Source organism: Neofelis nebulosa, chromosome 13 (assembly GCF_028018385.1).
Source record: "Neofelis nebulosa isolate mNeoNeb1 chromosome 13, mNeoNeb1.pri, whole genome shotgun sequence".
NCBI classification, from domain to species: Eukaryota; Metazoa; Chordata; class Mammalia; order Carnivora; family Felidae; genus Neofelis; species Neofelis nebulosa.
The window spans coordinates 66,109,589-66,136,200 of NC_080794.1; the positions used below are offsets into that span (position 1 = coordinate 66,109,589).

The 26,612-nt window shown below is 41.5% G+C and overlaps 2 protein-coding genes and 1 pseudogene across 2 annotated transcripts in view; 2 read left to right on the forward strand and 1 right to left on the reverse strand.

Moving 5' to 3' along the window:
• The window catches only part of NT5C2 (5'-nucleotidase, cytosolic II), a 101,431-nt gene extending 95,334 nt beyond the window's left edge, over positions 1–6,097 (reverse strand). The window contains exon 1 of the mRNA XM_058697642.1: positions 6,026–6,097. The gene's annotated coding sequence lies outside the window, so the exon portion shown is untranslated. The remainder of the gene's footprint in view (positions 1–6,025) is intronic.
• Positions 5,022–26,612, forward strand: part of INA (internexin neuronal intermediate filament protein alpha) — a 61,245-nt gene continuing 39,654 nt past the window's right edge. The window contains exon 1 of the mRNA XM_058697648.1: positions 5,022–5,762. The gene's annotated coding sequence lies outside the window, so the exon portion shown is untranslated. The remainder of the gene's footprint in view (positions 5,763–26,612) is intronic.
• On the forward strand, positions 12,399–14,090 carry LOC131492441 (small ribosomal subunit protein uS17-like; annotated as a pseudogene).

Here is a 26,612-nt window from a genome sequence, read left to right on the forward strand (position 1 = left end):
CCGCATTGGGTCCCACATCCGGCCCCACATCGGGCTCTGCGCTGACAGAGTCTGCTTGGATTCTCTCCCTCTCTGCCCCTCCCCTGCTCTCTCTCTCTCAAAATAAATAAACATTAAAAAACAAAACGTTCAGGAAAAAAATGTATAAATGAAAAAACGTGGCATAATGTTAACTGGTGAATCCAAATGAAAGACATTCATTGAACATTATTGCACTTTTCTATATTGAAATTTATTGCAAATAAAAAGTTGGAATAAAAATTTAAAATTTCTGCACAGGAAAAGAGATTAAACACTAAGAAGGTATTTGCAACACCACAAATGAGAAAGGATTAGTAAATAAAGAGAGCTAGGAACTAATGATGGAAAAGTAAACAAGCCAAGAGAAATCTATAAACAGCAATTCACAGAAAAGGAAACCCTATAATAAATGGATGTAAAGAAGTTCAATCTCACTTATAATCAGGGAAAGGCAAATTAAAATGAAATTTTATTTGTTTTAAAATTTAAACGTCTAAACAGTATCAGTGTAAGCATATTGCAAACTGGGAACTCCCACAATCTGCTAAGATTTTGGATTTAGTATTCTGGAAAATAATTTGGCATTATCTAACAAAGTTGAAGATCTTCATACTCTACCACCTAAGATTTCCCTAAGCTTAGAATTCTCACATATGTAAATAAGATGACAATCCAAGAATGTTTATGCTTCATTAATAACAGCAAAAAAATCTTAAATACAGAGAACAAACTAGAGGTTGCTGGGGGGCGTTCTGGGTGGGAAGATGGCTAAATGGGCAAGGGGCATTAAAGAGGACATTTGTTGGGATGAATGAACACTGGGTGTTAACATGTAAGTGATGAAGCACTAAATTCTACTCCTGAAATCATTATTACATTATGTGTTAACTAACTTGGATGTAAATTTAAAAAAATAATTAATAAAAATAAATAAAATAAATAAAGATAATATTTTATTGTTTTGCTAAAAACTTTAGGTCTCATAGCTAGGTTCTTGCTTTATTCTAAATAGGAATCGAGATTTATTGTTTTAAAGTGATACTGTGTAGAAATTACGGATTTATTCCCTTGAAGAAACACCAAAGGTGACAGGTTCATGGTGGAATTCTCATTATACTTTATGATTAAAAAGCTGTATTATATACTATTCAATAAAATTAAACTTTACTTCAAAAAAAATCAGAAATACCTAAAAATCCATAAACTGGTTTATTCATATAATGCAATACTATAGGGCAACTAAAATGAACTAATAAAGACTTATGTATCCACATGCACTCATACCAAAAACAATGCTGAACAAAAAAACCATGCTGCAGAATCATATGTATAACATAAGAGTATATGTACTTTTATGGATATATACATATTAGTAAAAGTAAAAAAAAACATAACGGGAATGATAATTACTGAATTCATGACCATCTTTACCTCTAGAAGTGGGCAAGAGAAGGCAAGAGAGGGAAACAGGATCAACAAGGATACATACAGGCCTCAGCTGTATCTGTAGTTTTATCCGTTTGAAAAATTTATATTGAAAAAAGAAAACACACAATTAGAAAATAGAAAAAATATATACAGGGGTGTCTGGGTGGCTCAATCACTTAGGTGTCAGATTCTTGGTTTTGGCTCAGGTCATGATCTCATGGCTCAGGAATTCAAGCCCCACATCGGGCTCCGTGCTGACAGCTCAAAGCTTGCTTGGGATTCTCTCTCCCTCTCGCTCTGTCCCTCCCCTGCTCTCTCACACCTGCTCTCTCTCTAAATGAATAAACTAAAAAAAGACAGAAAACTACACAAAGTAAATATGATGGCCTACAAGGTGATCATTACATGCTTTTCTGTATGTTTAAAAACATTTGAAATATAAAAGTATTTCATATTTTAAAATAAATTTTAACATTAAAGAAACCCCATTAAACTGAACCAAGGAGCTTTTAAAACATATATGCCACTGGACGTCTGAAATGGAAACATAATAATTCCCAACAAACCATATATTTTTGTTTTTGTTTGTTTTATCCATTAAGTTTCAGGCTTCAGACTTCAGTTTTCTCTTTCCAAGCAGATCCTGACATAGCAGGCTTTTCCATCTTACACTCTTGATATTGCTTCCCAATCAAGATACACACAAAAGGTAGGAACAAATAATTCAGCGCTCTCCAAGTCAATTTAAACCTTCTGGTTCTGTACTCTACCCAAAAAGAGGGCAGTTTTTCTGCTCTGCTGGCAATTTTGCCATTTTTACTGGTTTTTTTTTTTTTTGGGGGGGGGGGGGCTTGCTAATAAGTTGTTTTCCATTTAAGAGAGAAAGAAGGAGGGGGCACGTGGGTAGCTCAGTGAGTTAAGCATCCGACTCCTGACTTCAGTTCAGGTCATGATATCACAGTCGTGGGTTCTAGCCCCATGTCAGGCTCTGCACTGGCAGTATAGAGCCTGCTTGATATTCGCTCTCTCCCCCTCTCTCTGCCCCTCACCCATTCACATGCTGTGTGTGTCTCTCTCTCTCAAAATAAATAGATAAACTTTAAAAAAGAAAAAAGAGGGAAAGAGGAAGAAAGGAAGGAACAAATGAAGGACAGCCACCATAAGCTCTGGTAACCAATCACAAAACGCAACCAAATTTCAAAAGTCATATATAAGATATGCTGTTTCAAATGACAAGGAATTTGGCAATCTGTAACAATCTGTAATCAACTTCCTTAAAGCAAACAACTTTTTTTGGTCTGAACCTAAAAAACAAAGCGAACACCAACCATTCATTAAAAAAGGTTAGCTTATTTCATTAATTCTGCTCTATTGCAAGAAACCCATGTAGCATTATCTTATAAAACAGCTTACCAGAAATTCTCTCTCCAGCCTTATCTCATACTATTACTCTACCGCTTTGTTTTAGTGAGAGCAACCTATTCATTAAACCCTCACTACATCCACTTTTGCATCTTCTTACTCTTGTGTCACCATCTTTCTCTATTCCCTGATCCCACAAACATGCAGTAATCTTCCCACTTTCAACAATAAACAGTAACAGCTAACATTTATAGAGAATTTAATGTATGCTAGTATTGCTTCAATGGAATTATCCCATTTAACCCACACAACCCTGTGAAATTTGTTCTATTTTCTCCTTTTTGGTGGTGAGAGAAACTGAGTGAGGCTGTTTTCCAAAGTTGCAGAGATGGTAAGTTGCAAGCCAGGTCTCAAACCCAGACTCCAAAAACTAGGCCCTCAAACATATGTGATGCTGTTTACTGGCTCAAAGCACTGACTGCCTTTATTGCTCAAATGTCACTTCACATATGCCCTGTGAATTTAACATTTTGTTTTCATTGATGTTAAGTGGTTCAAAATACTACATTCCTTCAACAAAAATTTACTGAGAGACTATATGCCGGGCAGTGTTGACTACTTGCTATAAAAGCATGTTATAGAGCCTCTACAAATGAAAAGTAGATGAATTCTTCAGATACACGGCCATCTCAGAAATATGGGTAAATGCAAAATTAAAAGCAGTATGTACAGGGACGTGTGGGTGGTTCACTCAGTTAAGCAACTGACTCTTGGTTTCAGCTCAGATCATGATCTCAGTTTCATGGGTTCAAGCCCTGTATCAGGCTCTGCACTGGCAGTGTAGAGCCTGCTTGGGATTCTTTCTCTCCCTCTCTCTGTCTACCCCTCCCCCATTCTCAGGGTCTCTGTCTCTCTCAAAATAAATAAGCTTTAAAAAAATACATACATAGTAATTTAAACTACATAAAAACAGGGGGCGCCTGGGTGGCTCAGCCAGTTAAGCACCGGACTTCAGCTCAGGTCATGATCTCATGGTTGGTGAGTTTGAGCACCAAGTCAGGCTCTGTGCTGACAGCTCAGAGCCTGGAACCTGCTTCGGATTCCGTGTCTCCCTTTCTCTCTTCCCCTCCCCTGCTCACACTCTGTCTCTGTCTCTCAAAAATAAATAAAACGTTAAAAAACTAAAAAAATAATAAACTACATAAAAACAATGCTTAGATGAGGAACTGGAAAAGAACAACAGCCATAAATAGTATGAAAAGGTTGGGGTTTGTTTTTTGTTCCTCAGTATTTCACTGAATTAAGCTTTTTGTTAAGAGCAATGAAAAGATGTATTAAAACAAACATGTTATGAGTGCTTTCTTTCCCCCATGAAACAGCAGAAACAGCCTAGAGACAGATGAATGAACATCCCTCCTCCTAACATCCCACTGTCAACTGGTTTCCTTTAGGAAGATAACACCTGATGTCAGTAGTAAGGCTTGCAGATATATAATACCTCTCTACATAAATCTCCCCACAATTACAAACTTTTGGAAACTTGTAGCTAATTACAAATTTTCATACATGGAATCAAATCGTGGAACTGACCAAAACCCTGCAGAACATCTCCTTCAGCCCTCTCATTTTACAGACTGATTACTAAATTCTAGGTTAATGACAGTAAATGCAGCAACCTATAAGAGCCGAAATTGTAGTGGCTTATATTGCAAAAGAAATGAATTTCAGAAACAAAGTCTATGTGTGCTAGCATTGGCCTATGGAGTTCTCATTTTAATTACTGACTAGCTGTGTCCTTTGGAACTTAACCTCTACAGGCCTGGACGTCTTCATCTAGATAAATTCTAACCATTGCTGAAAAGTGTCTCAGTAGGGGAGCCTAGCTGGCTCAGTGGGAGAGCAAGTGACTCTTGATCTCAGGGTTTTGAGTACAAACCCCACTTTGGGCGTGAAGCCTACTTTAAAAAACTTAAATTAGGAAAGAAAAATGTCCTAGTAAATTTCAAGAAGACCTAAATCACATTAAGTTTCCATGGTAAATGGTACTGTTTCAACATTCCTCCCTTCAAGTTAGTTAGCAGAAATTGCACCTGCTCTCTGAAGAGGCAAAATGAACAGTGTCCAGCCATTATGAAACAAATAGAGTTCAACCAAGAACCTCTCTGCACTCGGACACAAACAACCCTATAAAGTGACTAGTCACTGCAGAGCACTGTGCTTTGCAATACATCCCTCAAACCTAACGGGGCCGACCGCACTGGAAAAAACCAAATCTGACACCAAGCTCTACCGACTGCTTTTAAAAGCTGAGGCCTACTGACGTCAAACCCCCCAAACGTTATGCTTAACGACTAATGGTTCAGGCCTCTGATGTGCATCTCCCCTCTCGACTATCACCAGCTTCAGGGATCCCCAGAAAAGGAAAGGAACGGACCGCCACCGGACGGCTGACCCCGGACTTGGGAGCCCTTTGGAAAGAACGAGCATGGTTTTTGCGGCGGTTTGCGATTCGCGGTGAGCTTTCCAAGAAGCACTGCAAGGACAGAACTGGCATGTGGGCTATCAAGCTGGCAATTTCCGGCGGGTCTTGCTAAAACGCTGTCAACCTCGCCTCCTTCCACAGCTGTCCGCTAGTTCCCTGGGGTCCACCCCGAAAGCGCAGGGGTTGAGGCCCATCAAGAGGGCGGAAACGCTGGCCTCTGGCGAGGACTGCGAAAGCCGGCGTCGGCCGGAAAAATAAGCAGAACTGAGTAAAGAGGTATCCGCCTGAGGCGGGGTGGGGGCTGCCACCAGCGTGAGGAAAGCGGGGGAACAGGACGTGACACGACGAGGCTGGCTCTGAGGAGACGAAGGGCCGCGCTCCGAGGGGAAGGCGAGTCCCGACGAGCCGAAGGCATGGAAACAATGGCGCGGGCGTGACGTGAGGCTGGGGGCGTCGCCGCGACGCGGAGGTAGGGGCCAATCTGAGGCAGGGGCGAGCTGCGGGGGGGAAGGGGTGGGAACGCCGTGCGGGGACGCCGGCGCCGAGCCCTCAGACACGCAGGCGAGCGCTGGGAGGGGCGCAGCGGCCCGGGTGGGGCAGGGGCAGGCGCTGGCCCCCGGTCCCCGGTCCCCGGTCCCAAGTCGCGCGCTCGGACACGCACCCTCCCTCGCGTGCTTGCTGGCTCGCTCGCCCGCTCCCTCCCCGCCCTCCCGCGGGTCCAGCCGCACTCACCGGCCCCGCCGCACGGCAGCAATCCCAGCGCGCAACTGCCGCAGCCGCCTCGGCGCGCGCCTTCCCCGCCCCCGCCGCCCTGGCACCGCCCCCAGCTCGCGCCCTGCCAGGGACCGGCGCGCTGTTCTTTCCCCAGCTCCGCCGCATAACCCGGTCGCCACGACGCTCCCTAGCTGGTCTGGCAGAGAGGAGCCGCGATGCTGGCGTGCGCGCCTCGGGCTCTAGCGCTCAGGTTTGCTAGATCCACAAACAACAGAACATCAGTTGTTGCCGAGCTGTGGGGTAACGCGTGTTGACAATCCTTACATGTCTTTTAGGTCTGCATCCCTTGGCCTTGTGCCCCGCCCCTCAGCAAGGCCCGGGGCTACCTAGCCTTGGCCAACGCTCCAACGCTTTTCCTTAGAGGGATGGGGTACCCTTTTTCCCAGTCACAAAATCTTCTGGTCGAATGGACCTCAAAGCCACTCTGGTCCAGACCCCCATAGCACCCTTGAATCCCATTGACAATTAAAAGCACTAGCTTTGGAGTTTGTCAGAACAGGCTGGAATTCCAGTTCCACCACTTACAAATTGTGTGACCTTGGGCAAATTACCTGACCTCACTACCTAGTTCCCTCATCTATAATACAGGAACAGATAACAATAGTACGTACAGGTGTTACAGGATGAAATAGTAGAGGGAAGGTGCTTAGCACAGTCCCGGCACACAGCACTCAATAAATGTTTGTATTGACCCACCACCAATTCTAAAGAAGACCCCAAGTGACAGAAAGCCCACTATTTCCAGAGCAATGCATTCCTCAGCAGCGCTGACAACCGGTCATAAAGTGTTTCTGAAGCCTCTACTTTCTGGCCCAAGTCCTATCCCTTGGGAGCCTCAGAGAACAAACAGGTCTAATCTCTCTTTGACTTCTACTTTTCAGATACTTGAAGATTTCTGCCCAAGGTCTTCTTTTGTTCTGGACCAGTATCTCCCTTTACTGGGGGAGGGAAGGTCTTTGTCCTCATTCTCCTCATGAACCTAGTAGGTTTGAATGTGGCTCCTGTAGAGTATATCACCCAAAACGGAATCAAATGTTTGTAGTACCATCAGAGCAAAGCAGTCCCCTAACTTCCTCCTTATAGGACTTACTGCCTTCCATTCACACAGTGAAGTTCTTGGCTTCCGCACTATTGACTCATTGCGCTTGCCATCAACTAAAACCTTCAAGACTTTTAAATAACTGCTCTGCTGGAGCATTTTTTTTTACCTCTCTGGTGGTTTTTGAGCCAACTTCAATTCAGGTCAGCTGAGGACAGGCCTTGGACCTCTCACCTACTAGATTTTTCAGGATTATGTGAGAAAAAGGAATAGGAGTTGGAAGTTCATCTAATACCATCTTTAAACCAAGTGTTTTTGGGAAAAGGTCAGGGTTTCTGTCTAAAGACCATCCCACTGAGCAAATAAAATGCATGCATATATATATATATATATATATATATATATATATATATATGTGTGTGTGTGTGTGCATATATATGTATATATATACATACACACACACACACACACACACACACATATATATATATATGTATATAAAATCCAACAGCAAGAAAAAGTGCACACACACAAACACACACAAACTAAAAGGAAATATATAAGTATGTTACTCAGGGTGGTTTCTTCTTTATACTTTTCCATAAATTTCCCAGGTTTTCTACATTGTTTATACTACTTTTATAATCGAGAACTGTGTTTCCAAAAAAAACCAGAACAAGTAATTTTAAAAATCAGAGACATGTAATAACTTTAAAAATTGGGAAACAAACTTAAGACATAACTGACTAAGAAAAAATTTGTAATATATAAAACAAAGGATTTGTATCTGGAACATACAAAGGATTCTTAACAAATCAATAAGAAGAAAAATCTACTAGAAAAATGGGCAAATAATATAAATAGGCAGCTCACAGAAAATACAAATTGCTAACAAACACACAAAAAAATACTATCTCACTGGTAACCAAGGAAATGGAAATTAAAACTGAGATTGGCAACAATTTTCAATCTTCATAATATCAAAAGAATATAAATTGGCATCTCCACTTTAGAGGGCAACTGAACAACATCTATTAAATCCATGTCTCAGCAATACCACTTCTACTTATCTAACTGTATGTAATATGGAGGTGTGTATAAGGATAATTACTATGATATTGTTAAAAAATAAAATGTGAGGGTGCTGGGGTGGCTCAGTCAGTTGAGCGTCCAACTTTTGATTTCAGCTCAGGTCATGATCTTACTGTTCATGAGATCCAGCCCTACATCAGGCTCTGTGCTAACAGAAAAAAGTTAAATAAACTTAAAAAATAAAAAATATTTAAAGTTAAATAAATAAAGTTAAATAAACTTTAAAACAATAAAAAATATTTAAAGTTAAATAAACTTTTAAAATTTTTTAAAAATTAAATTTAAAGAAAGAAAATGTGGAATCAGCCTTAATGCCCATCATTAGGGGAGTGGCTAAATAAAATTTAGAATGCTCATAATGGAATTCTATAGAGGATTTAAAAGAAGTGACCTTGATCTATATGTTAATATAGATTTATCTCAAAATCATATAGCTGAATGTAAGCAGCAAGTTGCAGCATGATATATAATATGTATATTATATTGATATTTTAAAAAAATCTTCCTCAAAATGGATAACTTCAGTCTAATTATGAAAAATCATCAGACAAACCCAAATCAAGGGATATTCTACAAAATACCTGACCTGGACTATTCAAAAGGATTAAGGTTGGGGTGCCTGGCTGGCTCAGTTGGGAGAGCATGTAACTCTTAATCTCAGGGTCAAGAGTTCGAGCCCCATGTTGGGTGCAGAGATTACTTAAAAGTAAATAAATAAATGAACTTAAAAAAAATGGAAGCCTTTAAAAAAAAAGTGTTAGGGTCATGGAAGTCAAGGAAAGACTGAGAACTGTCACAGGCTGGAGGAAGCTAAAGAGAAAACTAAATGCAATGTTGGATCCTGGAACCATAAAAACACATTAGTGGAAAAACTGGTAAAGTTTTAACAAAGTTTATAATTTAATAGTATATTGTACCAGTGTTAATTTCTTAGTTTTGACCATTAAACCAGAGTTATGGAACCTGTTAACATTAGGAGAGGCTGAGTGAAGGTATACTGGAACTTTCTGTTAAGATCTTTGCAACTCTTCTGTGTATCTAAAATTATTTCAAAATAAAATGTTAAAACACTTTGCAACTCTCCTGTAAACTAAAATTACTTTCAAAATAAAATGTTAAAATAGACATAAATACCATTATCTCTTATCAACACTGCTATAGACAATGTTTGTATCCCCTTCTAAATTCAGATGATGAAACCTAATGCCTAATGTGATGGTGTGTAAAGGTGGGGCCATTGAAAGGTAATTAGGTCATGAGGGCAGAGTCCTCATAAATGGAATGAGTGCCCTTATAAAAGAGACCCCAGAAAACTTCCTACCTTCTCTGCTCTGTAAGGACAAAGTAAGAAGACAGCTGTCTCTGAACCAGGAAACAAGCCTTCACCAAATCTGCTGGTGCCTTGCTCTTGGACTTCCCAGCCTCTAGAACTGTGAGGAATTTTATAGGCTACTAAGTGACTGGTATACTATTATAGCACCCCAAACTAAGACAATCACACATTAAATTTGTAAAAGATTTTTAAAACAGGTTATAAGGCTACATGCCAAACTCATCAGAAGTTATCTCTAGGGGTGCCTGGGTGGCTGTCAGTTAAGCATCAGACTCTTGAGTTCCGTTCAGGTCATGATCTCACAGTTCATGAGGTAGAGCCCCACGTTGGGTTCTGTGCTGACAGCGCAGAGCCTGCTTGGGATTCTCTCCCTCTTAGGATTCTGCTCCTCCCCCACTTGTGTGTGTGTGTGTGTGTGTGTGTGTGTGTGTGTGTGTGTGTGTGTCTCAAAATAAATAAATAAACTTAAAAAAAATTCTCTCTTAAAAAAAAAAAAGCTATCTCTATCTCTAAAGATGGGGTAAGGGGCCAAGATTGGGGGTAAGTTCAAGGGGAGTTTAGTTTTACTGTTTATGAAGATAAGTGTATTCATGTATTGTTTTTGTAACCAGAAATTATTATTTTTTTTAATTGCAGAAGAAAGGAAAAGGACAGGGCATTTGGCCTTATGACTCCTTCTGGAGTAAGACAAGCCATACCAAGTATGAAAGAACTGAACCTTCTAACAGAAGAGTGGGGAGCCTGAGGAAGCAAAGGAGCCTTAAGTGGCTTGCTTGTGATCTCTAACTTGGCATGGGCTGAAGGGCCTGGGCAGTGAGTGCTTAAAAAGAGAGGCCATTCTACTGTGGCCTTGGATGGCCTCTCACCAAACTTCCTGCCCAGCACCCACATGGCTGTCCCACCCCTCTGATTAATACTATTTTCCCCAGAATACCATAAAAGTCTGAGTCAACCAGAACGTAAGCAGCATTCACAGGTTACTCATCAGTTTTCTGCTCCTTGGTAGAAACTCTCAGAGAAATGCAAACATTGCTTAACACCCTGGCCTGGGGCCTAGAAACAACCTCCTGCTGCCCAAAACTCTTTGTCCCAGGAAGTGTTCAATCTTAGATCCAATCAGCCACCTCATTTGTCTCCTCTGTTTTTCATCCTTCTTTATCTAATAGCATAGGATGATCAGCACTTACCATGATAAGTGCCAGTACAGGCATTATGGAAGAAGCCAACCATAAAATGTTTAGTCTAGCTAGAAATGTCTATTTCTAGTCCAATTTGAGAGATGGGACATCCATGTAAGACTTAGAAGGACCTACATTTATTCAAAAACATGCAGTGAGCTTCTACTCTGTGCCTAATACTGATCAATAGAGACGTGGGTTTCTGCAGGAGGTTTCTGACTGCTTGGAAAGATGAGCTTTAAATGAATAATTATTTTATCACAATTTTAGGGAAGTGATATTCAGGAAAAGTAAAAGATACAATGAGGGAAAACAAAATAGGGGCTAGGTTTTGGGAGAGGGAGAGGGTCAGGAAGGGAACTTTCCCTAAGGAAATAACATCTCACCTGAGACCTGAAGGATGAGTAGGACTTCAACTAAAAAGAGAGAGGGGCTTGCTTGGAGGAGTGAGGATTCCTGAAAGAGGGACCAGTAGATACAAAGGCCTGAAAGTAGGGATGAACCTGTGTATGTATAAAATGATCTGAAGCCTAGAGAGAAAAGGCAGAGAGAAAAGGAGAAAGTGGCAAAAAAAAAAAAAAAAAAAAAAAAAAAAAGGACCTGGAAAGAGGCAGGATCAGACCTTGCAGGGCACCGTAGACCAGATAAATGATTATCTTACCCTAAGTGTGTCGAAGAGTAATTGAGGCCATAAAGTGAAGGAGTTGCACGGATCAGCTCTGCAGTTTAAATGAATGGAATGTAATCAACCAATCGTCTCAGGCATTTATGAAAATTATTTCATTTCGGGGCACCTGGGTGGTTCAGTTGGTTGAGCGTTGGACTTCGGCTCAAGTCATGATCTCTCAGTTCATGAGTTTGAGCCCCGCATGGGGCTTGCTGCTGTCAGCACCCAGCCTGCTTCGGATCCTCTGTTCCTCTCTCCCTCTGCCCCTCCCCCACTTATGCTCGTTCTCTCTCTCTCTCTTTCTCTCTCTCTCTCAAATAAATAAATAAATAAATAAATAAATAAATAAATAAATAAAACTATTTCTAAAAAAGAAATAATTTTCTTTTTATTATTGAGAAAGACAAGATCTGCAAGTTCTATGACAATCATTTCATTTACTGAACATCTACCAGGTGGTAAATACTGGAGATCCCCTATCCACACTTTACCCCAGAGTTGCTGAACATCTATTTAGGTAATTAGACACTTGGGTAAAACATAAAGGCAGGTCATTATATTCCAGATGCCTAAGAGCTTCAGAGTTTCAGGAGAGATGGATTCCAGAGGAGACAGAAGAGTCAGAATCAAATACATAGATGTGCTACTTCATACCTATGAGGATAGCTAAAGTTAAAAGGGAAAAAAAGCAACATAACAAGTGTTGACAAGGATGTACAGAAACTAGAACACTCTTGCATTTCTGGTAGAAATGTAAAATGGTACAGCCTCTATGGAAAACAGCTTGGTGGTTCCTCAGAAAGCTAAACATAGAATTACCTTACGATCCAACAATTCCACTTCTGGGTATATATCCAAAAAGATTGAAAATAGGGACTCAAACAGACACCTTTATACTGATGTTCATAGTAGCATAATTTACAGTAGCTAAAAAGTGGAAGCAACCCAAGAGTCCATTAATACATGAATGGATAAACAAAATGTGGTACATACATACAAAGGAATGTTATTCAGCCATAAGAATGAATGAAGTTCTGGTACCTACTACAACCTGGATGAACCTTGAAAACATTATGCCAAGTAAAATAAGCCAAACACAAAAGGACAAATACTATGTGATTTCACTTATGCGAAATATCTAGAACAGGCAAATTCATACATACAGAAAGTAGATTAGAGATTACTGGGGGCTGGCAGGGGAGTTATTACTTAATGGGGACAGAGTTTCCATTTGGATCGTGGAAAAAAAGAGTTTTGCAAATAGACAGTGGTACCTTTTTCAGGCAGTCAGGAAGACGGCAGACATTCAGACAGAGTGTGCCTACCAAAAGCAGCCAATCATCTTTCAAAATAACAAAAGGGTTCTGCTTAGAGAAACTGGCAAGGAGATGCTACCTCAATACTACAAAAACACTGGTCTGGGCTTCAGGATGCCCAAGGAGACCAGTGAGGGCACCTAGATCATTAAGAAAAGCCTCTTTACCAGTAATGTCTCCATCAGAGGGCAGGTTCTGTTTGGCATGGTGACCAAGATGAAGACGCAGAGGACCACTGTCATCTTCCAAGACTACCTCCACTACATATCAAAGTACAACCACTTTGAGAAACCCACAAGAACATGTCTGTGCACCTGTCCCCCTGCTTCAGAGATGTCCAAATTGATGACATAGTCACAGTGGGTAAGTGCAGGTCCTTGAGCAAGACTGTGCGATTCAGTGTGTTCAAAGTCATGAAGGCCGCTGGTACCAAAAAGCAATTCCAGAAGTTCTGAGACTAGACATCTGCCCACGCTCCTGATGAAAATAAAGTTATTTTCCCTGTCGAAAGGAAGGAAGGAAGAAGAAAAGGCAGTGCTGATGGTTGCACAACACTATAAATGTACCTAATGCCATTAAAATGTTTAAATGTTTATTTATTTCTTTTGAGAGAGAGTGAGCACAAGCAGAGTAGGGAAAGAGAGATAGGGTGAAAGAGAATCCCAAGAAGGCTCCACTATGTCAGCACAGAGCCTGATGTGGGGCTGCATCTCAGGAACCTTGAAATCATGACCTGAGCCAAAATCAAGAGTCAGGACGCTTAACCAACTGAGCCACCCAGGGGTCATTTTTAAGTGTTTTAGAAGTTTAAAATGGCAAATTCTGTTATATATATTTTACCACAGTGAAAATTAAAAAAAAAAATTTAAATTTATTTTTTAATTTATTTTGAGAGAGAGATAGAGAGCAAGCAGGGGAGGGGCAGAGCAAGAGGGAAACAGAATCCCAAGCAGGCTCCACACCACCAGCACAGAGGCCCATGCAGGGCTGGAACCCCCCAACCACAAGATCTTGAGCCAAAAGCAAGAGTTGGATTTCTAACCGACGAGCCACCAGGCGACCCCAAAAAAATTTTAAAGGAATTGAACACATATTTATATAGGACCATTTCCTCCGTGTCCACTGGCCTCCTTCCATATGGCCACTTTTCAGTTCCTGGTCCACATGTCCTTGCTTATACTGTTTCCTCTGCATGAAAAGCTCTTTTCACCTTTTGAACCTTATTCATCTTTTAGGTGTTAGCTCAAATGTTACTTGGAGAGGTCTTACCACTCTCTTTACCCTGGTATTTTCTTTCATGGTGTCCTTTACTTCCCCATCTCTCCAGTTCCCTTCCCTTCCCACAATCACAATTAAAGAAGTTTTTGTGTGAATATGTCTTTAATATCTGCCTGCTCATTAGGCTGTAAGCTCCAGGAGGGCATGGACAGTATCCATCTTGTCCACTGAGAAGGGATACAATGCCTACCTAGCCCAGGTAGGTGCTGGTACAGTGGGGATTGGGGATTCCATATATTTTTTTAAATAAGTTAATTAATAACTAAATGAATGTGTGGTAGGATTGTGAGTGGATTTTATTTTAATGCCTTCTACAAGGTTGTGTCTTGATTAAATTATTTTTAAAACCGGGGGGTGGGGGTGGGGGTGGGAGCGGGGGGAGCACACCAGAGCTCTCATTCTTTCATCCCTGTGCTCTACCTTGTGAAGTCCTAAGCATCTCTTGGAGCAGGAACCTGAGCCAGACACTAGTACAATCTGTTTCCAGATAGATCTGATATGTTGCCAACTGTTCCAACCTTGGAGTCTAAATGTCCACCTAAATAAGTGATAAGTTGTTGGACTTAAAATGGAACACCTCTGGGGCACCTGAGTGGCTCAGTCAGTTAAGTGTCTGACTCTTGATTTCAGCTCAGGTCATGATCTCACAGTTTGTGAGTTCAAGCCCCTAGTCAGGCTCTGTGCTGACAGCAAGGAGCTTACTTGGGATTCTCTATCTCCCTCTCTCTCTGCCCCTCCCCCACTCGAGCTCTGTCTCTGTCTCTCAAAAATGAATAAACGTTAAAAAAAATTTGTTTTTAATGTGTTTGAAAACTACCAGTCCAGGCTCTGGAGGACCTCTCAGAAGGACTTTGCATGGACTCAGGTTCCAAGCTACAAGGTCTTACTGATCTTATCCAAAGTTCATTGACTTTGCCACTGTTGTCTTGTGCTCCGTAAAAGGACATTTGCCCATTCTGATTCTTCCAGTGGTGTTGTGGAAAGGCCTCAAAAGAGATCACTGACAGCAGCTCAATACAGACCAGGCAGCTTAGTCCACAGGCAGCTTCTGTCTATGGAATCAGAGGCTAAAAATAGATCATTACAAGCCACAAAAGTCTTAAATTGCTTCTAACTAGGCAGCATGGTGTAGGGATTAAGAAAATGGATTCCCGAGCCAGACACTCTGGCTTCAACTTCTGGCTCTGCAGCTAACTAGCTGTGACCCTGGACAGGTTTCTTCATACTCTCATATCTTAGTTTTCTCCTCTTCATAATGGAGCTGGAGATAATAATAGTGTCTACCTCATAGGCTTGATGAGGATTAAATGAGATCATATTTGTACAGCATTTGAGACAGGGCCAGGCATCCAGTAAGTACTATATAAATAAATAAGTAGCAATGGTACTTTTCTTTCTGTATGAATTTATGAATGGCAAAGCCCAAATCCTGGCATTTTAAGTCTTCTACTGTTTGATGTTTTACCACTACTGTCGAGGTGAGGCTCTTTCTGCAGCCTCCCACACCTCTGAGGAATTGGGGTCACATGGCCCTCTGCAATGGTAAGTGGTTACCAGATCCTGGATTCCTTCACTCAGTAATATTTCAAAAGCAATTTTGGGGGTTCCCATAGGGTGGTCATCTTTGGATTATGCCATTCAGGACATTAAAATAAACTGCCATCTACTATCATTACTATTTCATGAAAGGCAATTTTAACACCAAAAAAGTAGGAAATAGGAAAAACATAATCTCAGAATAAAAGGCAGGGCTTCTTCAACTGTCCATTGATAGATGAAAGGATAAAGAAGATGTGGTATATCTATACAATGGAGTATTACTCGGCAATCAAATAGGATGAAATCTTGCCATTTGCAACTACGTGGATAGAACTCAGATGGTATTATGCTAAGGGAAATTAGTCAGTCACAAAGACAAATACCATATGACTTCACTCATATGAGGAATTTAAGATATAAAACAGATGAACATAAGGGAAGGGAAGAAAAATAATATAAAAACAGGGAAGGGGACAAAACATAGGAGACTCTTAAATATAGAGAACAAACAGGGTTGCTGGAGGGGTTGTGGGAGGGTGGATGGGCTAAATGGGTAAGGGGCATTAAGGAATCTACTCCTGAAATCATTGTTGCACTATATGCTAACTAACTTGGATGTAAATTCTTTTTTAAAAAGGCAGGTATTCTTTTTGTTTTAAGTTTATTTACTTATTTTGAAAGAGTGAGAAAGAGAAAATGAGCTGGGGAAGGGCAGAGAGAGAGAGACAGAGGGAGGAAAGAGAATCCCAAGCAGGCTCCATGCTGTCAGCACGGAGCCTGACTTGAGGCTTGATCTTATTAACCATGAGATCATGACCTGAACTGAGATCAAGAGTTGTATGCTTAACTGACTGAGCCACCCAGGCACCCCAAAAGGCATGGATTTAAAGTAAACTGAGCTTAGTAAAAAATCAATACCCTTTTCTGTTCCTTTGTTGTTTAATCTTGAACCAGCAGCCAAGAGCCAACTCTTGTCTAAGACCCAGCATTTGGTTAACACTGCTCTACACAGCCCTTCTGAGTGTTCTTGAACATCCTGGACACTGTAACTAAATATACCTTAAAGCTAGTCCTGAACACCCCAACTTTATAAAACTGAAGTTGTTTGCTAATAATCCTGGAGAACACTGCTATGCTCAGAGTAGATGGGCCACAACTGGAAGGGGTTATTTTAGTTGTTCCCTGTAGCACAAATTGGGTCATTTAGAACCTTGGCTCTAATTCCAAGGAGTCAGGAAGGCCTCTGAGCTACCCAAGTGTTTTAGAAAGTCCCTCCCAGTTCTGCGTCCCCTTTACTCTCATACCACTACCATACACACGAGGCTTCTGAAACCAGATGTGTGAGCAATTCTCTGTAACAACTGAGTATCAACAATTTAATTCAATTCTGACACTTTGCCTTGAGAGTGTCCAGATCCCACAGGGTAAGGGCTCAGTCTCATGAGACGGCTCCCCCACTTTGAATGCCAGTCACAAGTAATAGGTGCCCAGCTTACTATAACTTCTGTCTGACTTAGCTACAGATCAAAGGTTCTCATGACCTCTTCCCCCTTGGATTCAATTATTTGTTAAAAGAGCCACTCACAGGGGTGCCTGGTTACCTCAGTCACTGGAGCCTGCAACTCTTGATCTCAGGGTTGTGGGTTTGAGCCCTAAGTTGGGTGTAGAGATTACTTAAAAATAAAATCTTTTTTTTTTCAAGTTTATTTATTCATTTGGTGTGTGTGTGGTGGGGGGAGGTGCAGAGAGAAGGGGAGAGAATCCTAAGCAGGTTCTTCACTATCAGCCTAGAGCCAGATGTGGGGCTCAAACTCACAAACCATAGGATCATGACCAGAGCTGAAATCAATAGTCAGTGCTCAACCCACTGAACCACTCAGGCACCCCCAAAAATAAAAATTTTTCTAAGTTTATTTATTTCTTTTGAGAAAGAGAGAGAGAGAGCATGAGCAGGGAAGGGGTAGAGAGAGGGAGAAAGAGGATCCCAACCAGGCTCCACATTGTCAGCTCAGAGCCTGACACAGGGCTCGAACCCACAAACTGTGAGATCATGACCTGAGCCAAAACCAAGAGTCAGATGCTTAACCAACTGAGACACCCAAGTGCCCTGCAAAAATAAAATCTTTAAAAAACAAATAAAATGAAATAAAATAAAATAAAATAAATAAAATCTTAAAAAAAAAAAAAGAGCCACTCCCAGAACAAACACCTACTTGTGTTTATTAGTTTATTAAATGACATGATAAAGGGTACAGATGAACAGCTGGATGAAGAGGTTTGGGGAGGTTCCCACACACAGGAGCTTTTATTTCCATGGAATTGTCTCCCAGTATATTGATGTGTTGTATTCACCAACCTGGAGATTCTCTGAACCCCACACTGTGGGGATTTTTATGGAGGCTTAATCATGTAGGCATGATTGACCAATTCTATTTTTAGCTCCTTGCCCTTTGTAAGAGAATGAAGGGAAGGGCTGAAAATTCTAAGCTTCTAATCATGGATTTGGTCGTTCCAGTGATCAGCCCTCATCCAGGAGCCATTTATGACTCTATGAGAGTCACCTCATTAGAACAAAAGACAGTCCTATCACCCAGGGATTACAAGGGTTTCCGGAGCTCTGTACCAGGAATCAGGAAAAGGGAACAACATGTATTTTATTCTATCTCACAGTGAGTGTGCAGGTTTTCTTCCTAGACACAGTAAGAGAGTCCAGGAAGGAGAGTCAGGGTTCAGGGACTGTCATGCTGATTCTGCTGCTAATCTACTGTGTAATTTTGGTGAGGCCCTTAACCATTCAGAGACCTGTTCTACTCCTCTACAAAATGGAGGCAATAATACCTGCTCTGCATTCCTCAAGGTTGCTATGGGAATCAAACAAATAATGGCTATGAATATGGTGTTAAAGCACTGTAAAGGAATGAGTATTTGTTAACTCTCAGCCCCTACCCCCTTCTAGTCAGGGCCTCAAGTTTCCCTACTAACTTAATGCCAACGATCCTTTCCTCCACCCTCTTCTTTAGCCTGACTAGGACTCCATAGCACAACACTCCAGGAGAGACTTCTAGGCCTTGGTTTAGAGCAGTGTGGTAAGGAAGAGCTGATTTTTTTTTTCTCCTTCTCAGAGCCTTGGTCTCCAAAGTCTCTCCAGATGCAGGGAGCTGAGCTCCTAAGTATTAAACACTCAGGAACCCACAAACACTCTTGGAGTTCCAGCTAAGTGAGCCTGTCCAATAATACTTCCTGCTAAACTAACAAAGGGTGATAGCAGGAGAATGCTGGGAGACATTCCATTCTCCTGCCTCCAAGGAATCTTGGCAGCTCAACTTTCTAGTGCGTTATATCTGGAAGAAACTTTAGATCAGTGGTTCTCAATGCTGGCTGAACATTAGAATCACCAGGGGAGCTTTTAAAAAATATCCATGCCAGATTGTATCTCACACCAATTAAATCAGAATCTTGGGGGGAGGGACCTAGACATCAGTATTTTTAAAGCTCCCCAGATGATTGCAATATGCAGCCTAGTTTGAGAACCACTGTCATAGATAATCCAGGTCAAACACCTCATTTTAATGAAGTAAAAATAGGTCCTGGGAGTTTATGAGTTTTGTGCAAAGTCATACAACTGGTTAGAATTTGAAATATCAATTCAATAAGTTGATGATAATAACAGCTAATTTTTGTTGAGCATTTACTGGTAAGCAACCTGCACTTTATAAACATAATCTCACTTAATCATCACAATAATCTTAGAAACCTGAGAAACCTCAGAAAACTGAGGCCCAAAGGTTTTAGTTCACTCAAGGTCAAAGCAACTAAAGTGGTGGAGATCCCCATTCAACAGTTTAACCAAATTTGAGCAGCATGCAGTTGACAAGATAGGGATAGGGCCAATGCCATTAAGGAATTTACAGTCTATCTGGAGAAGGGTTGCCTCCAGTTGAGCGTCAGTTGAGCATCTGACTCTTGGTTTTGGTTCAGGTCATGATCACAGGGTCATGGGATAGAGCCCTGCGTGGGGCTCTGCACTAAGTATGGAGCCTGCTTAAGATTCTCTTTCTCTCTCTGCCTCTGCCTCTCTCTCCTGCTCTCTCTAAAAATAAAAATTTAAATACACACACACACACACACACACACACACACACACACACACACATTATAGTCTACCTGGAGAGACAGGAAACAGGTGAGCCAAAAATTAAACAAGTTTGATAAGTGTGATAGTAAAAGTAAACAATGGGGGGCATTCAGGTCATGATTCCACGGTTCAGTCTGTGAGTGAGCCCCGCATCGGGCTCTCTGCTGTCAACACAGAGCCTGCTTCAGATCCTCTGTCCCCCTCCTTCTGCTTCTCCCCTGCTCATGCTATCTTTCAAAAATAAACATTTTTTAAAAAATGGGCAGAAGACATGAGCAGACATTTCTCCAAAGAAGACATACAGATAGCCAACAGACACATGAAAAGATGCTCAACATCACTCATCATCAAGGAAATGCAAATCAAAACTACAATGAATATCACCTCACACCTGTCAGAACGGCTAAAATCAAAAACACACGAAGCAACAAGTGCTGGTGAGGATGTGGGAAAAAAAGGATCTCTCATGTGCTGCTGGTGGCAATGCAAACCTGTTCAGTCAGTGTGGAAAAAACAATATGGTGTTTCCTCAAAAAGTTAAAAATAAAACTACACTATGATCCAGAAATTGCACTACTAGATATTTACCCAAAGAATACAAAAACATTCAAAGGGATGCATGCACCTCTATGTTTATAGCAGCATTATTTACAATAGTCAAATTATGGAAGCAGCCCAAGTGTCCATTGACTAATGAATGTATAAAGAAGATATGGTATATGTACACAATAGAATATCATTCAGCCATAACAAAGAATGAACGTTTGCCATTTGCAATGACATGGATGGAGCTAGACAGCATAATGCTAAGTAAAATAAGCCAGTCAGAGAAAGATAAATAGCACATGATTTCTCTCATATATGGAATTTAAGAAACAAAACAAACAAGCAACGAAAAAAAGAGAGAGAGAGACAAAACAAGAAACAGACTCTTAACCATAGACAAATTGATGGTTACCAGAAGGAAGCTGGGTGGGGGAATGGGTGAAATTGGTGATGGGGGTTAAAGAATACACTTATCATGACAAGAACCGAGTAATGTCTAGAATTGTTGAATCCCTATAGTGTACAACTGAAACTAATATAACAACTGGAATTAAAATAAAAAACAATAAAAAATATTTGTGCATTGAGGTACACTATTAACAGAGTAAAAAGGCAACCCGTGGAACAGGAGAAAATATTTGCAAATCATATACCTGATAAAGCATTACTATCCAGAATATATAAAGAAGTGCTATCACTCGACAACAAAAAACAAACAACCTGATTCAAAAATGGGCAAAAGACTTGAATAGACATCTCTCCAAAGAAGATGAAGAAATGACTTACAAGTACATGAAAAGATGTTAAGCAAATCATTGGGGAAACGCAAGTCAAAAACACAATAAGAAACGTATGGGCAACTAATCTTTGACAAAGCAGGAAAGAATATCCAATGGAAAAAAGACAGTGTCTTTAACAAATGGTGCTGGGAGGACTGGACAGCAACATGCAGAAGACTGAAACTAGACCACTTTCTCACACCATTCACAAAAATAAACTCAAAATGGATAAAGGACCTGAATGTGAGACAGGAAACCATCAAAACCCTAGAGGAGAAAGCAGGAAAAGACCTCTCTGACCTCAGTCGTAGCAATTTCTTACTTGACACATCCCCAAAGGCAAGGGAATTAAAAGCAAAAATGAACTACTGGGACCTTATGAAGATAAAAAGCTTCTGCACAGCAAAGGAAACAACCAACAAAACTAAAAGACAACCAACTGAATGGGAAAAGATATTTGCAAATGACATATCGGACAAAGGGCTAGTATCCAAAATCTATAAAGAGCTCACCAAACTCCACACCCAAAAAACAAATAACCCAGTGAAGAAATGGGCAGAAAACATGAATAGACACTTCTCTAAAGAAGACATCCGGATGGCCAACAGGCACATGAAAAGATGCTCAACGTCGCTCCTCATCAGGGAAATACAAATCAAAACCACACTCAGATATCACCTCACGCCAGTCAGAGTGGCCAAAATGAACAAATCAGGAGACTATAGATGCTGGAGAGGATGTGGAGAAACGGGAACCCTCTTGCACCCCCTTGTTAGTGGGAATGCAAATTGGTGCAGCCGCACTGGAAAACAGTGTGGAGGTTCTTCAAAAAATTAAAAATAGACCTACCCTATGACCCAGCAATAGCACTGCTAGGAATTTACCCAAGGGATACAGGAGTACTGATGCATAGGGGCACTTGTACCCCAATGTTTATAGCAGCACTCTCAACAGTAGCCAAATGATGGAAAGAGCCTAAATGTCCATCAACTGATGAATGGATAAAGAAATTGTGGTTTACATATACAATGGAGTACTACGTGGCAATGAGAAAGAATGAAATATGGCCCTTTGCAGCAATATGGATGGAACTGGAGAGTGTGATGCTAAGTGAAATAAGCCATACAGAGAAAGACAGATACCATATGTTTTCACTCTTATGTGGATCCTGAGGAACTTAACAGAAATCCATGGGGGAGGGGAAGGAAAAAAAAAGAGGTTAGAGTGGGAGAGAGCCAAAGCAGAAGAGACTCTTAAAAACTGAGACCAAACTGAGGGTTGATGGGGGGTGGGAGGGAGGAGAGGATGGGTGATGGGTATTGAGGAGGGCACCTTTTGGGATGAGCACTGGGTGTTGTATGGAAAACAATTTGACAATAAATTTCATATATTGAAAAAAAACACAATAAGATATCACCTCACAGCTGTAATTAAAATAAAAACACAAGAGTAAGATGGCCATTATTAAAATAAAAACACAACAGTAGGATGGCTGTAATTAAAATAAAAACAACAGAACAAAACAAAAAAACAGAAAGTAAGTGTTGGCAAGGACTAGAAAAATTGTAATCTTTGTGTATTGCTAGAAGGAATGTAAAAAGGAATACTATGGAAAATGGAAGTTCCTCAAAAAATTAAAAATAGAGGGGCACCTGGGTAGCTTAGTTAAGCCTCAGGTCATGATGTCATAGTTCGTGGGAGCTTCATGACAAACTCTGTGCTGACAGCTTGGAGCCTGAAGCCTGCTTTGGATTCTGTGTCTCCTTCTCTCTCTTCCCCTCCCCCATTTGTTCACACGTGCTCTCTCTCTCTCTCAAAAATAAATAAGCATTAAAAAATTTTTAATTAAAAGTAGAATTACTGTATAATCTAGTAGTTCCACTTCTGGGTATGTACCCCCAAAAAAACTGAAAGCAGGGGCACCTGGGTGGCTCAGTCAGTTAAGCATCCGACTTCAGCTCAGGTCATGATCTCGTGGTCTGTGAGTTTGAGCCCCACATCAGGCTCTGTGCTGACAGCTCAGCACAGAAAGGGAGGTGATGATGGTGCAGATGGTGTTGAGCGTGTCTTCCCTCTGACACGAGGAGGGGCACCACTCTGTGAAAGGGAAAGAAGGGAAGCCACTTGTGGGCTGGGGCTTAGAACAGAGATCTGGGAAACCACGATCATGAGAGCAGGTGAACCAGGAGTGGGGAAGTGAGCAAACTGAAAGGCAAGGAGTTCTGGTCAGAGACCTGTACGTTGGCACTTCTGAGCTGGAGCAGTCATGACAACGTCCAGGGTGTGCCTGGCTGAGGTGGCAGTTATGTCACTAGAGTTAAAAGGTCAAGAATTATGAGATGGATTACCTTACAGGAACAGATCTAAGATGGAAAAAAAAAAAAAAAAAGCCTGGTGGGTTCTATTTTCAAAAAGATCAAGAGGAAGCAATTCCCTGGCTTAATACAGAATCACATTAGATTTTTAAAAAATAATTCCAAGAGGGGCGCCTGGGTGGCGCAGTCGGTTAAGCGTCCGACTTCAGCCAGGTCACGATCTCGCGGTCCGTGGGTTTGAGCCCCGCGTCGGGCTCTGGGCTGATGGCTCGGAGCCTGGAGCCTGTTTCCGATTCTGTGTCTCCCTCTCTCTCTGCCCCTCCCCCATTCATGCTATGTCTCTCTCTGTCCCAAAAATAAATAAAAAACGTTGAAAAAAAAAAAAAAATAATAATAATTCCAAGACCTAAATTGTGACTAATCTAACTACCTCTTGCCAAAATGTAAATCTATAGCTTCCTCAAAGGTAGACCAAACATTTAGACCAAGTAACAGACTGAAACCGTGAAGCAGGAAACCTGCACGATAAATCCTGGCCCTATTAGCTACAAAATGGGTTAGATCTATCCTTCTGAGTTAGACTACGGCCTGGCTTCCATTCATTCATTCATTCGTTCATTCAACAAACATGCCCTATTTTTGCCAGGGTTTTTACTAAGCCTTAGGGATGCAAAAATGAGTCATCTGTTGTTTTTATGGAGCTCACAAACATGTACAGTGCCACCCCTGACCCAATATGAAAATTCTAGAGCAAAGGTAGGTAGAAAGTGCAGTGGGATTATGTAAACATAAAGAAAGGAGGCTAGATGTGGGAGAAGCAACACAGAAGAGCTGATATGTGAGATGAGCCTTAAAGAAGGAGCAGAGTGTCCCAGGCTAGGAAGTATAAGAAGGGCATTCTAGAAGAGGAACAGCATGAGAAAGGACAGTAAGGGCCCAAAGAGTCAAGAAACTTAATCTGGTTTGGCAGAGCAGTAGTTCTTAAAGGGCAATCTGCACAAAAATCAGCCTTGGTATAATTAAGTGTAGGTTCTCAGGACCCATGAACAACTGATTTTGTGGGCTTAGGCATCTGGATTTTATTTTTATTTTATTTTTAAAATTTTTTTATGTTTTTATTTATTTTTGAGACAGAGAGAGACAGAGCATGAGCAGGGGAGGGGCAGAGAGAGAGGGAGACACAGAATCTGAAGCAGGATCCAGGCTCTGAGCTGTCAGCACAGAAGCTGACGCGGGGCTCGAGCTCACAGACTGTGAGATCATGACCTGAGCTGAAGTCGGACGTTTAACCGACTGAGCCACCCAGGCAACCCTAGGCATCTGAATTTTAAAACCAGCATCCTCGATGATTCTGAAGAAGGTGGTCCGTAGACCACATTGAGAAACCCTGGGCTAGAGTATAGAGTGCATGGTAGGAGGAAGGAGAAGGGCTTGGGATGAGGCAGAAACTTTGGTCAGGACCATATTGTGCTAAGGAGTTTGGAGCTCAATTTTACAGGCAGTGAGGCACCCTCTGGGAGCGTCCTGGTGACATTAGTTTTAGAAAGCCCAATGTGGAGGCAGTGCTGGGCAAGAACCTGGAGAGGAGGGTCAGTACATCTAGGCAAGACATGAGGAGTTTCTTCAAGAGAAAGTGCATTATTCAGAAATCAAACCACAACAAGGACCCTGAAACTACCACTCTCTTATCAGCTGGGGGCTGCCAGGACATCCGCATACTTCTAGGGGACAGAATCTCCCCTAAGCAGAGAGCGGTAGTAACCACAGTGGCCCACATAACTGCACATGGGCCTATGCCGCAGCCAGGCTGGGGGACACTCCCTGTGGTTGTCAGGCTTGTGCTGAGTCATCTCTCGTAAGAACGAGTTTCTCAGAGCTCCTGGGATCTTGCTTCACAAGCTGCTGGTTGGCTTTCCTGTGGTTTCCAAGCCAAGCAAGGAGAAAAAAAGTATATATACGTGTATATATATATACACGTATATATATATACACGTATATATATATATATATATGTATATATATATATACGTATTAACCAAAGGTACTTCTAGGGCACAGGTCTCACAAATCATGGTGCCCAGGACCCCTCCCCTTGCCTCTCTCCTCGTATTCTTTGCTCTAGAAGCTAGGATAAGCTGCCGATTGCCCAGTTTCATAATCTTCTTGGCCACTCTGCAGCTAAAGGGCAAAAGTGAACAGCTACCTGTACAGATCTGAGGCTAGAAGGGACTTGAAGATAGATAACCTGTGTTCCTGGGAGGGGCTGGCTGACTTGAAGCTTACTTCACCACCCAAGCCTGGCTCCCGGGGAAGGGCTCTCACTGGGCCACACTGCTTCTTAGGGTAACTTCCTGCTTGATTGGCATGAAGGGGTGACCTTACACAAAACGACTCCCTTTCCTGAGCTTCAGATTCTTCTGTAAAATGACGGAGCTGGACTCAAAGAACTTTATCCAGTCCTATATCATTCCTTGAGTTGAGATGACCAAGCTGAATACCTCTGCTTCTTGACTCCTCCCTCCAGTGCCCCCAGGAGAGCCAGGAGCTATTTCAGGTCCACTCAGGAGGAACCCAGCCATTTAACTTATTACTTTCTGAGTGTTCTACTATGTGCAGATAATAAGAACAGCCATCAAGGGTGCCTGGGTGGCTCAGTCAGTTATGCAACTCTTGATTTCAGCTCAGGTCATGATCTCCTGGTTTGTGAGTCCAAGCCCGCATCCAGCTCCATGCTTCAGGGCTCTGTGCTGTGCGGATCCGTGCTTCGGGGACCTATGCTGACAGCACAGAGCCTGCTTGGGATTCTCTTTCTCTCTCTCTCTCTCTCTCTCTCTCTCTTTCTCTCTCCCTCTCTCTACCCCTCCCCCATTTTCTTTATAAAAAATAAACATGCATTTAATTTATTTTTTTAAACACACATTAAAAAAAATAAGAACAGCCATTATTTCCAAGTGCTTACTATGTACCAGCACTATGTTAAGCATTATACATTTATATTATTTGCTCATCACAACATCCGTAAGATGTAGGTATTGTTATTATCTTTATCGCACAAATGAAAAAATTGAGGCTCAGAGAGATTAAGTAACTTGCCTAAGAACATTCAGCTGGTAAAGCACCAGAGCCCCTATCAGCTCCAAAGACCATGGTCCTTCCATGCCATCACACTTCATAGTACTGGTCAACCAAGGATCAGTTAAGTATAGATCACAGACAGTAGTGGAGTTGTTGGCGCTAGGGAGTGGGGTGTAAGGACAGACCAAATGATGAAATGACTTGTTAAATGGGAATAATAATAGTACCTACCTCAACTGGTGGCTGGCAGAAT